We start from the raw sequence: 13,809 nt of genomic DNA, 5'->3' as shown, positions 1-13,809 counted from the left end.
CAATTCGGTAACTCGGTAAACTTTCGAATGACGTTACTAATCAGTTGATTGAATTTCTTCAGAGCAAACATGAAGCAGGACAGCCTAAATCCAGCGGTGTCGGCTTTCTACTATCCAGAGTCGCTCGCAAAGCGCGTATCAACTGGGAACCAATATTGAATAGGATCACACTAGCTAGACTCCGAGGAAAAGCTAGAAATATAACATTCATTCAGTGCTATGCCCTTCCTGAAGCAGCTGACCCCACGAGGAAGGAAGCTGTCGACAGTCTCCTCCACTAAGTTATAACCTCTACGCACGAAAGCTCAAGTGGGTGAGGTCAACACTAACGCGGAAGCACCAATGGGCAGGCATCGATAGGCTAACCGAAAATGGCAAACACAATAAATAAGCTCGTTATAGGAGGAACGCTGTTTTCTCATAAGAGGATACATAAAGTTACATTTGTGTCCCCGGACAATGCAACCGAGAGCCAAATAGATCACATCAAGATTAGTGAAAAACTACGCACCTCCTCAAAGATGTGTGTAATAAGAGAGGGCAGATGTTTTTAGGGGCCACCACCCGATTATTGCATTAAAACGCGTAAAGTTGGATCCACTTAAAAAATGGACAATCAACAAAAAATGTTAAGTAAATGTTTACAAAAGCCACAAACACGTAAATTGTGCTCAGACGCTGTAAGAGCTTCAGATGGTCCTATTTGTGACTCCACAAAGAAAGTTTTCCTCGACTCTGCCGCAAAATCTGTAGGATATCTCGAAAAGAAACGGAAAGAGTGGATCTGAGAGTGAACCCGGCAAAAGATAGCTGAACGAAAAAATGCTAAACAACGCTCCAAACAACGCTAAAACAACATCGTCCAAAAGGCAATTCCAAGCCATTCCAGTTTTACCGATATTGATCTAAATAGCCTAGTGCTAATAAAGCGCTAGTAGTAGTAGTTTTGTACAACATTTAAACAATTTTTTAACCGTGTTGTTACCTAACCAATAAGATAAGCTTTGCTAACTGAGCTGATAACCTATTCCTAATTTTAAAGTTCCTTTTAACTCGTTCCTTTGCTCTCTTTTAAAAAAATAAAAGTCGTTTTCGATTCACCACTTCTCTGCTCGCTATGCTTAGTCGCTACTCAATTGACGAAAAGTTTGCATCTGAAATCCGCAACAAAGTTATGAAGTAAGATTCGCCGTACACGATTCTGGTTCGATAATAAAACATATTTTCAATACTGCCTATTCTCTTTCAAGAGAGTTTCATTAGACTTAGACCGCGTTCATACAGGGAGACTTTTTTTGCTTGAAATTTGGGAATTATTTTTTGATGTTCCTGTCGTTTTCACACATCTTGTAATTGTTAGTTTTTGGTCTACAACAACAACATTGGCATGAACGACAACATAAAGGGTGTTGACAGAGCACGGACATCACAAGCAACAAGTTGAATCAACCAAATGTTTCCCTGTATGCACGAGGGACAGACTAGAAAGTACAGCACTCAGCCTACATTAAGTCCTCTGTATTGCACTCGGATTCCCTTTTTAATTTTCTTTAAATCTACTCGACCCATCTGAAGAACCACTACGAAGAACGTGTTTCAAAAGCCGGAAGGAAGTAATGCAAAAATCAAAGACGGCTATCAGAGTAATATCGGGCTATACCGAAAATGGAGTTCCACAAATGTTTCGAGAGCTGGATCAAACGCTGACATAAAAGCGTTGCTGTTAATGGGGAGAACTTTAAAATGGATAATATCACTTGAATTTTAACTTTTCTTTAGGTACTCCGGAAATGTTTGATCGAGGTAGCATAAGGATGCCTGATTGTCTGACAAAATGGAGGTGCGTTTTGAAGTTGTACCTCTTCGGAATGTTTTTTTTTTTTGCCCGGACAACTATTAAGGCCGGCGGGCCAATTAGATGTCCTAAATTCAGTAGTTTTCGCGAAGCGTTGTAGGATGAGAAAAAAAACAATTAGCCAAATGAAGTTTTGGGGATAGTTTCATATATATTTGAACTAAAAAAAAAATGTGTACAATCTCCAACAATATATTGTAAGCCGAGTTATCAATAGATTCCCAGAGCGCCTGTGTCCAACTTCTGTACAAGATACAACTTGCAATTTTCATCTGAAAACAAAAAAAAAGATTATTAATTTTGATGTAATTATCTTCGATGTGAACTAAGAAAATTGGGAGAAACACGTAAAATTCGAATTTTTGGGGAAGGTAGAAAAAAAAGTGGTTTTTCAAGGAAAAAAAAAACTCTTCAACTGGGTAAAAAAGTCGCTTAAAAAAAGTTTTTGGATGCTTTTTTTAGTTCACATAGAAGATAATTACATCAAAATTAATAATCTTTTTTTTTTTGTTTTCAGATGAAAATTGCAAGTTGTATCTTGTACAGAAGTTGGATACAGGCGCTCTGGCTTACAATATATTGTTGGAGATTGTACAAATTTTTTTTTTTTAGTTCAAATATATATGAAACTATCCCCAAAACTTCATTTGGCTAATTGTTTTTTTTCTCATCCTACAACGCTTCGCGAAAACTACTGAATTTAGGACATCTAATTGGCCCGCCGGCCTTAAGTACAGCACTCAGCCAACATTAAGTCCTCTGCACTGCACTCGGATTCCATTTTTAATTTTCGTTAAATCTATTCGACTTCCGAAGAAATCTGAGTAGATCTTATGGTGCCAAGGAGCCAAGGTGGTCGCTTCTTCACACATCAGTGCCAAAGACCTCAAGCCTGAGGCTCGAGCGAAGGCTGGGCAGACGCACAGAAAGTGGTCCGCTGTCTCATCCTCCTCTCCACATACTGGGCAGTGTGCACTGTCTCAGATGCCCACCTTTTCGATGTGCTTTGGTCATAGAAAGTGGCCCGTCATCAGTCCAACCAGCCTCCTACAGTCCCCTCTGCTTAGTGACAGGAGGAACTGCGACAGTCGATCGGGCATGACTGATGTTACCAGTTTTGTTTTTTAACAGCAACATACTATATAACAGCTGTTTTCCTGCACTACTAGAACCGGTGATTCATCTATCACTTCATTTGCTAACGCTTGGCGAATCGAAGGCGTCTAAAGGTAATTCGGTGAAGTGAAAGTAATTGCAGTGAAAATATTATGGAACTATGGAAATAGAACATCAACTATCCTTAAAATATATAGCCCTCCGCGTTTCACTAACTTTTTGAAGAACAAAAGGTGTTTACCGCCATGCTGACAGGAGATGTGGCGTTAGCGCTTAGCTCAAAAAAACTGTACTCATAGAATGTAAAGAAATTCCTTACATGAGTCAAAACAATCGGCGGCTATATATAAGTATGTATGTACATTCAAAGTTGCACTGCGCTTGTGCTGAGACACTTCTTTACTTGATTTGTTTTGTTTTTGCATTCGCGTTTTCGCTTTTGTTTTGGTTTGCGTTGCTTCACTGTTTCCATAATAAGCTGAAGAGCACTTCATTTCAACCACCACATTTCGCAACTGCCAAGTATCTTTATGAGCCATGCCTCGTTCAAAGGCGAAAGGGCAACAAAAAGCCTAGTGACTGTTTTGGAACTAATTGATGACAGTGTTTGTTTTTTTTTTTCTGAGCTTAATTATTTCTGTAGCTCTCTTTCGTAGCAAGAAAAGTAAGTGTAATTTTTTGGTGCCTTAAGGTTTTTACATTTTCTTGGTTTTTTTAATACTTTTCCATTTATGTGATTTTCTGTTTGTTTTGAGTTGTATATATGGAAGCCCAAACAAAAGCACCTATTTTATTGCTGGGCTTTGCACCTTGGGCTCTTTGAAGGTCGCTAAATAGTAAACTTTCAAGTATGTCAATGTTTATTGCTATGGTTTTTATTAGTTTAAACACACAGCAAAAAGGTACATACCTATAAAGTTGCATGTGGCGGTCATGAAAATCCATATTATAAAAAATTGTTTGCTTTTTTCACTACAAACCATGTAAAATGGATTATTGAAAAGGGTTTGAGGTGATATATCTGTGCTTTTCAACATCAGTCAGTGTTTATCACCCGATGATTCAGAGGAGACATGCACATTATTACTATTGGCACAGGCCGAGGCGCATAGTAAAACCTAACATATATCATAAATACATAGTTACTCGTGTTCTGCCGCAACTGCTGTGAAAAAAGTGTATTCAGATATACTATAAGTAAGTACAAGAACTGGATGATGGAAACAAATAATTCCAGAGGCCAAAATTAGTAACGGTTTTGTGCAGCCTAAAAGCGTTGATAAGCCGCAAATAACAGAGCAGAAAAGATTAATGTGTGAATGCAAGGTGGCCATTCAAAACGTGAAGCAGTCAGTTTGTCGGATGACAGGCGAAATATGTGCTAGCGTCCAATATGAATTAACTAAAAAGTTTCTCTTGCATTCTGCTATCGGTATGCATTTTAATCATCTTCGAGAAGAATTCAGACGAATTAAGCGGAATGCTGTTTCGTTGACATGACTCTTTAATCGCCCTTTGTGAGCCATCGCATAGTTAGGTAGGTGAAATGGTTGAAGTGCCAGTCTGGCACTCCTCAAGTAACACTAAAGCGCCGTTTTGATACCATTATGAGACCTCCAACAGGTAGATATCTACAGCCAGCCAGAGCTGTTGATATAATGGAGAAGATTTATCGGATTTAGGTTGGCGTACTGCCCAGGGCTGTCAAAGACAGAAGCACTCAATGACCTTAATTGACTAGCGGCTAAACCCAGACATTTACAAAGAAAGTGCTCAACAGTCTACTTCTCTGAAAGCTCTTCAGAGCTTCTGCGATGGGGGTTAAATGGTAACCCTGGCTTTTCCGCGTGCGTGCCGATCGCCCAATGACCGGTAAACATAGCTACGAGTTTGGAAATTGAATGGCGAGAAGTCCAAAGGACTTCCTGAGTCCTTCGTATATTGTATTAGGACCAAATGGTTTTCGAAATAGCACAAGAAGAAATCGGGCTCCATCTTTTCTGCGCTTTCCTGAGAAATAATTTGTGCAGTTCCTCTTTAACAACTGTCAGGTGGATGCCGATGACCGGGTAAGAGGTCTCTGAGGCCAATTCAGTCCCCTTTCTGGCAAGCTCATCAGCAATTACATTTACCTCTATGTTCCTATGTCTTGGAAACCAGATCAGAGAAATGTTACCCGCACACCCAAGAGATTTGATCTCCTCTTTACAGAAGTTTACTTGTTTCGTTCTGCACCATGATCGTGGGTTGACTATCGAAGAAAATGTTAATATCTCCCTCGCTTCCGTGTATCCTAAGCAGTTTGCATGCCTGCAGGATCGCAAAGATTTCTGCTTGAAAAATACTAGCAGTATTCGACAGTTCAAAGGAGATAGATAAATTAATTTGGCTGATTTAGAGAAAACTTCTACTCCGACTCCCGATTCCCTCTTGGAACCGTCAGTGAAGACAGAGTCGCAAGCTTCGGTTGTTCGTTGTGTGGATACAGAAGATATAGCAGAGGGTCCAATATGCTTCCCTTCTGCATTTCTATTTTTTAGTGACGCAAAAGTACCTATCATTAAAATATGGTGAGAGCACTTTGGAGTATTGTGTTGACAGCATAGAATTGAGCTTTTGGTGGCGCCCTTCGTGCCGTATTTAGTCCAAAGCTTGCGATGCATCAAGAAAAACAACTGATAACTCCTATTTCTTGGCGTTGGCGGTAACGCTTTTAATGGTGCTTACGGCATTTGATCGGGCGTTGAATACTTTTCCTGAAACCAAAGTGGTGAATGGCAATCCGCGGTTTATTTTCAATGAGTGTCGTTGTAAAAGTATTTTTTCAAAAAGCTTCAACATTACTGGTAACAGAGATATTGGTCTGTAAGAGGCCACTTCGTTGGGTATTTTAGAAGGCTCCGGTATCATAGCAGCTTCGGGAAATTTCTAATATGTAGGAACGTGTCTCAAGCTGAAGCACTTGTCGCGGGATCTTTCTGAGTTTCATTATGTTTATTTCCTTACCAATTTTTTCTGGTGTAACCGAAATAATATACTCATTAGGCCGGGTCGATTTGTGGGGAGGCAAAAAAAATCGCTCATTGATCTGTGAAAATCATATTCTAGGGATCTAAAACGAATTCTGATGTCCCCCAATTTGGGTCGAACTTTTTAGTTTCTTTTCTCATGTAAAGGCCAAAAATGGTGATATTTTGAAATGATTGTATGGGGAGCCCCCCAGGGGAGTTCCAGGGGGGTGCCACTGGCATGGGTGGATCGGCCGTCCAAAGTTAGTGGGGGTCGGTCATACATTTGGACTCGATTGGAGCACTCTAAATGGGTCAAAGTGGGATTTTTCGTGCGACCCAAATTGGGGGCATCAGAATTCGTTTTAGAGGTATGGCTCCTTCGGCAAAATTTCTTATTTTGATCCCTAGAATACGATTTTCACAGAGCAATGAGCGATTTTTAAATCGACCCGCCCTAATACTCATCCTATTCGGGACACTTTTCAATAGGGGCACACTGCATTAGTGCCTTCATTAGGGCTAAAGGTTTTTTGCAAATACTCAGCAAACAGATTCCCTTTTGGGAATGTTTCTCTTTTTAGTTCAATTTTAACAGAAGCGCTGTGTTGAATTGGTCCCTTTGAAAAATTTAGTTCCTTTCCACAAGGAATATTCGGTGTTTTTATACCGACAGAAATCGGTTGCATGCATTGTTCTTAAATGTCTTGATCGTTGTGTGTAGTTGTTTATTTTTGACGTGATAACGTCTTATAATTCGATTTAACAGGCTGCACGCACGAAAAAATGTGTCGTTACCTTGCTCATTAGTGTTACCTTGCTCATATGTAGTTACCTTGCTCATTAGTGTTACCTTGCTCTTTAGTGTTACCTTGCTCATATGTAGTTACCTTGCTCATTAGTGTTACCTTGCTCATTAGTGTTACCTTGCTCATATGTAGTTACCTTGCTCATTGCATTGAATGAACTGCAAATTCTTTCACCATTCGAAAGCTACATCCTCCACGAGTAACATGGATTATATTTTATTTTGGAAATAGGGCTCGAGATATAGGTCAAAACGTGGACCCGGGTAACCTTCGGATGTGTGTGTACAATATGGGTATCAAATGGAAGCTGTTGGTGAATGCTTTAGTCCAGAGTATTTTTCATGCCGCTCCATAACTAGGGTCTCGAGATAGAGACCAAAACGTGGACCCTAGAATGTGTTTGTACAATATGGATATCAAATTGAAGCTGTTGGTGAATGCTTTAGTACAGAGTATTTTTCATGCCGCTCCGTGACTGGGGTCTCGAGATATAGGTCAAAACGTGGACCCGGGTAACCTTTGGCTGTGTATGTACAATATGGGTATCAAATGAAAGCTGTTGATAAGTGTTTTAATACGGGGTAATTTTCATACCTATTGATGACTAGGGTCTGGAAATATAAGCCAAAACGTGGACCCGCCGTGTCTTTGCACCGAATTAAACTGAACTTACACACATTGTTAAGGAGGTATTGAAGATGGTTTCCGTATAGTTTGGATACCTATTGGTAGACAGGGTCTCGAGATATAGGTCAAAACGTGGACCCGGGTAACCTTCGGATGTGTATGTACAATATGGGTATCAAATGGAAGCTGTTGGTGAATGCTTTAGTTCAGAGTATTTCCATCCGCTCCGTGACTAGGGTCTCGAGATAGAGACCAAAACGTGGACCCTAGAATGTGCTTGTACAATATGGATATCAAATGAAAGCTGTTGATAAGTGCTTTAATACGGGGTAATTTTCATACCTATTGATGACTAGGGTCTCGAAATATATGCCAAAACGTGGACCCGCCGTGTCTTTGAACCGAATTAAACCAAACTTACACACATTGTTAAGTAGGTATTGAAGATGATTTCCGTATAGTTTGAATACCTATTGGTAGATAGGGTCTCAAGATATAGGTCAAAACGTGGGCCCGGGTAACCTTCGGACGTGTATGTACAATATGGGTATCAAATGAAAGCTGTTGGTGAATGCTTTATGATATGTTATGTTATGTTATGTTATGTTATGTTATGTTATGTTATGTTAATATATGTTATGTTATGTTATGTTATGTTATGTTATGTTATGTAATGTTATGTTATGTTATGTTATGTTATGTTATGTTATGTTAATGTTAACTCATTCTCTATATCCATACAAAATGTCTATCAAACAAATAAACTTAAAATTTTCTTTTGAAAAATGCAACCATTCAATCAGTATTTTTTTATGACGTTATCACGTTAAACTATCGTCAGTAAACCGACTTTACAGACAACCTCTTTTTTAAATTCAATTTCGTGTTAAAATCTGGAGATCTGGTTTGCTGCCAGCGTTTCCGTTTTTCTGCTACTAAATTTCTGATAAAGGCTGGATAATTTTCTTTATCAGCTGTCTATGTATTTTGGTGGCCGTGCGCTGTTCCTCGCTGCCACCTGAGGTTACCTTCAGTAAGAGACAAATGCACTGTAAAATGTGTTTGTACTATAGTTATGTGTGTTTTTAATATGTGAGCAAAATCCAGGTATAAAACTTCTTCATATCAGTATTACAAATGTGATAGAATTTTTGGTGTAAGTATTGGCGTAAATTTCTATCAACACCATCGTAGAATACACCAAATAACTGTGGCTGTTCTTGCAGTTCTATATGAACTTCATTGGCACATACATAAGTTTGGACTGTCAAATAATTTCCTTTGATTTCTCAAATAAATTGAGTGATTTTACGGTCGGCAATGTCAAGCTTGCGGTTTCCTCCTTTCCTTCTCCAAGTGTGTTTTGGTCGACCGCGACTTCTGCTCCCTTGCGGGTTCCAGTCCAGCGCCTTTCTCGAGATGCTATCTGGTGATTTTCTCAATGTGTGACCTATCCATCACCACTTTGTGCATTTGATTTGCCTAAGGATGGGTTCAGCGTTCATTAATTTCCACAGTGCGTCGTTACTGATGATGTTTGGCCAGCATATTCTGCAGACGATGCGGAGGCATTTGTTGATGAGGGATTGTAGCCTCTGTGTGATGGTGTTAGAGACCAGCCATGTTTGGCTTAAGTGCAACATTACTGCCGAATATTCGTAGTTTATTGTGCCTTTAGATTTGCGAACTCCCTCAGTACTCTTATAGAGAGGAGATTCATGTTAAGGCTATAATCTTTTCCCGGCGACTGCGGGTTTAATTTAATTTATATAAATTATGTACATATTTCGGTTTTTATTTTTTATTTTAGACGATTTTTCTCATTTCAAATTTCTTTGTTTTATTTGTAATTAACATTTTTTATATATATTTTTATTTTATAACATTTTTTTTTTGTTTTTTTTTTTTTTGCATTTTTTTATCGCCCAAAAAGGTTCCATATGTCAATTTTCTCAACTTTCTATTAAAGTGAGGGTTAAATCAGGCAAATCAGTTTGTCGACACGATTAGCTGGATCTCGATTTCTGCATAGCCTATTAAATAAGGCAATGCGGGCAATACAAAATGAAGCAAACTATCAAAATGAGCAAATCAAACAAGTCCATAAAATTTTCTTATTTTGCGTCTTGCTTTTTAAAGTAAAAAATTGCATGAAAAGTAAAACGTGAGAAAAACTTCATTAATCGAAACTTCATTACCGAAAATTGGGTACTCTCAGCCGACGAGAAATATAAATAAAAAATCTGAAATAAGAAGTCGAATGTGGCCACCTGGAAGCAGAAAAGGGCTTGTTAATCAACTGTTTTGTTGAGTTGGAAATTCTTAATCGGCACATGTCTGTTAACATTTCTCTATGCAGTCGAATGCATGAAAATGTGTTTGAAGAGAATATAAACTTGTACAGGAAATTGAGTAAAACACCCTTTAACGCTTTTTCATGCTCAGCACAGATTTTATAAATATTCACAGAGAATGCTTTCCCACTTCTATGGAAGAAAATGGTAATTATCTCGTTTGAGGATTTGAACACTGCAAAAAGGTTTTACGTAAAATTTAGGAAATTCCATTTTATTGGAATAGCAAACCGATAGGCTAAAAATCTGTTGTACAAGCAGGTCTAACCCTTTTTTAATATATGCATTTTTTTAGTTGCTTTTAGAGCACAAAGTGTTACATATATTGAAAAAAGGTTGCTTTTAAATGTAAATCTTGTTACAATTAAATTTCATCGCCAACTTACTTGACTGCAATTTGAAATTTTCCACCAGCCCATCTTCGCCAAAATAAATTGCTAAGGTTTACATTGCCTTACCCTCCTGTCTCATGCTCAAATTACATTTGATTTTAATCCATTAAAATTAACATTTTTATTTTATAATACGGCTACTCTGTCTTAATTGATTTAACGTTTCTTCTCCCTCAAACATAATTGCCTACAACTCATGTTGCTGCCCTCATCATAACAGCTAAATATAGGAAAAGTGTCGGCTAACATTAAAGGTCGCGTCAAATAAATGCAAATGAATTTAAATGTGGTAGGTAACATTTCTGCTGCTATTAACCTCCTGGGGCCCACAAGCAGACTGTATTTAAGAGGACTAAAATTTCGTTTGAATTAAGTCCAATCCAATTAGGTTTCTATCAGGATGCACCCGATGATGATATGCATGTGCAGGTGGATATAACAAAAATAAATAAAAAATGTTCAGGAGAATCAGCTGATAAAACGGTGCTTACTTTTCTATGCAAGCGAGTTATTTAATAGAGAAATATTAAATTTATAAGCGAATTTCCACAGAAGCTAGAAAAGAAAACATTTCTTTCTCTCTCTCTCGCTCTCTCTCTCTCGCTCTCTCTCTCTCGCTCTCTCTCTCTCACTCTCTCTCTTTCGCTCTCTCTTTCTCTCTCGTTCTCCCTTTCTCTATCTCTCTCTCTCTCTCTATACTGCCGTCTGCAAGATGTGCTGCTGCTTTGAAGTAAGTGTTTCCTCCGAGGGAATTTTAAGCCAATACGCATGCTTTTTCCGATTAGCTGAATTGAGGTGCGAACAGAAACAAAGCGGCAATTTGTTCTGACAACCAAATTTCAATTGGCGTGTTTACCCTTTTAAGGTGTTTGGCTGGACTCCTCCTCCTATGTGTGCCGTGCGTCTTAATGTCGTTCCACAAAATGAAGGGACCTGCGAACGGCAAATGGTTTTTTATGAGGAGTTTTTCCATGGCAGAAATACATTCGGAGGTTTGCCATTGCCTGCCGAGGGGCGACCGCTATTAGAAAAAAACGTTTTCTTCATTTTAGTATTTCACCGAGATTCGAAACTACGTTCTGTTTGAATTCCGAATGGTGGTCACGCACCAACCCATTCGGCTACGGCGGCCGCTAAGTCATTAGCAATATCATTTTCTCAGTGTATCAGTGAATTATCATCTGTCTCGTTTGGGATCTCGCTCACAGCAGCAGCGCTGGCAATGAAAGTACGAGCCTGTCCGGAAGCTCGCGAAAACCCAGCTTTGGCAATGGGACGATCTTCAAATGCTTGAATAGCAAAATAACTTTAGAGCTCCTATGGGAAGTTATCTGCTAAGTAGGGATTCCGGCACTCGTAGTGTAACCAATAAAAAAGGCCATAAATTTTACTTTTTTTCAACTCAAAGTAAAAAATGTGTGAAAATAATACAAAATTAAGAATCAATTTATATTTTGCTCGATATAACCACCTTTTGCCTTGACTACTGCCTTGAGTATGGCCTCCAGAAACGACGAGTAAGCTACCCGAATGTGAGCTGCAGGACACAGACGGTATGGAGTTGTGTGTCATGACAAGTAACAGATTAACCGAATTTTACAATAGGGGACAAGAGAATATGTCTTAAACGCATCAAAATGGTGCGACTGATTACTAGGCTACGGTGGAATGGGGATGTTATCCATGAGAAGTGCAACAGAAGTACCCCAAAGTTGTCACTTAAAAAGTAAAGCAATGGAACCTACCAACTGACCAATTCAAAAGTTTTGCACATTTTCATTACTCTGTTGGCAGGCAAATTTAAGATTTAAATGAAACAATACTTGAGAACTTATAAGTTGCTATCTCTTTCAACTATTAGTGAACTGATTGTTGGTAGGACTTTTAATTTCAAAAGAGTGTGCAACTTGTGTTTCCATATATTTGCATTCTTACAACAAATATAGGTACATATGAATGCATAACTGTACTATAATACTCGTATTTGCCTTTCAACCCTCAACTTGACCACCACGCATGAATTCCACTTTTTAAAGATTTTCAGAAAATACCAAAAAGCCGCATCCACCTTTGTTGGTTGAAATGTATTTATGTGTGCATATACATTTTGTGACGCCCTGCTGTGTCTCCCTCCACCTGAGTGAAACAGCGAAATTGTTGCATAATCGAACGTGTGGCACATGCTGACTGAACATTCTATTGAAATGCTTTTGTATAAAAAAAAAAAAAATTCAGTAGATGGTGAGGCACGTGATGCCAACCCGGCTGCTGTCGCCGCTATTTTTGTGGTGGCATCTGTGGCAAAGCGCATTTCTAATAATACTTTTACTCCCAATATCGCAGCGCGCGTCCTGATAAAAGGAATTTGAAACATTTTCGCCAAATGCATGCAAGTATACATTTTGACGGGTGTATGTATGTAGTGCAGATAGCAGAAGTCTGCGCAATTCCATTTTGTTTTTAATTTTTTTTTTGAGCTGAGCTTAACTCTGGGTTCCAAAAGTGTCCATTTCGACATGGCTTCGGAAAAAATGGTGGTAAACGCAACCAAAAACTCTTTTTAACCAGTCTCGCTCAAAATAAGAAAAAACTTTGTAAACCTGTGTAATGAATAGCGAACGAAATCGATAACAGCCTGCACATTTTTTATGGCTTAGTTGGACGTGATGTGCTGCTATCGAAGTTTTTGCGTCTTTTCTGGGTAAATATGAATGCATTATCGTAGTTGGATGCTGTGGGCTTTCGTTTAATTCTTGTAATTTCTGCAATAATTTACTTTTATTTAATTAAATTTTTCTGAGCTTTAAACCAATCTCCCTTCTTCTCCGAGTGCATGTTCGCGTTATTGGTCGGAGTAGTTCAATCAACGTATTTTCTACGAATAGCATTGAGTAGAGACAAATTTTGCGAAGATATTTTTTGTGATATTCACATAAATTAGATTTGTGGGGGGTTGGACAAGTCCAAGCACTTAGTCAGGAGACCATTGCACTACATCCGGATAGATTTCAGTTGAAAGAATAGAGAGATAGGAAAGATAAAATGCGGGTGGTAAGACGGAAAAATTAGTTTGATGTCACTCTCCACACATCTCTTGGATTCATTGATGAATCTTAAGAGAACCGAAAGAGGAAGAGTATGAACCTTATCCATACCCAGTATATCGCAACCCAATATCCTAAGTCTGATTCTGGAAAACGCCGGTCAGCTACAGAGCAAATGTTTGCAGTGCCGTCATCCTCAAGGCAGAATAGGCATATCGGATTGTCGATGACCCCCTTGGACACCATATGCTGACCACAGGTTTTTGTGGCCTGTGATTACATTCACAAGTACTCTCAGGTCCTTTCTGCTAAGTTTTAGGAGAAAAGTCGCTGTTTTCCTGTTTGGTTCTTTCACAAAACACTTGGCTACTCTGCACGAGTTCAACCCAGGCTCATGTCCTCTATGGGTAGACCTCATGAAGTCGTCAATCCATAGTTGAATCGATGCAGAATTGACACCTAGGAAGGGTTCAGGGCTTAGTGGCATACTTGCAGAGCCTTCATTAGCCAGTTTATCAGCTAACTCGTTCCCTGATATTCATATAAATTCGCCATTTTATTTACTTAGCTGTAGCGAAAATCTATACTTCTCAGAGGGTAGTAA

The sequence above is a fragment of the Anastrepha ludens genome, chromosome 4 (genome assembly GCF_028408465.1).
Source record: "Anastrepha ludens isolate Willacy chromosome 4, idAnaLude1.1, whole genome shotgun sequence".
Classification (NCBI taxonomy): Eukaryota; Metazoa; Arthropoda; class Insecta; order Diptera; family Tephritidae; genus Anastrepha; species Anastrepha ludens.
Note: the sequence above shows the minus strand (reverse complement) of the source record.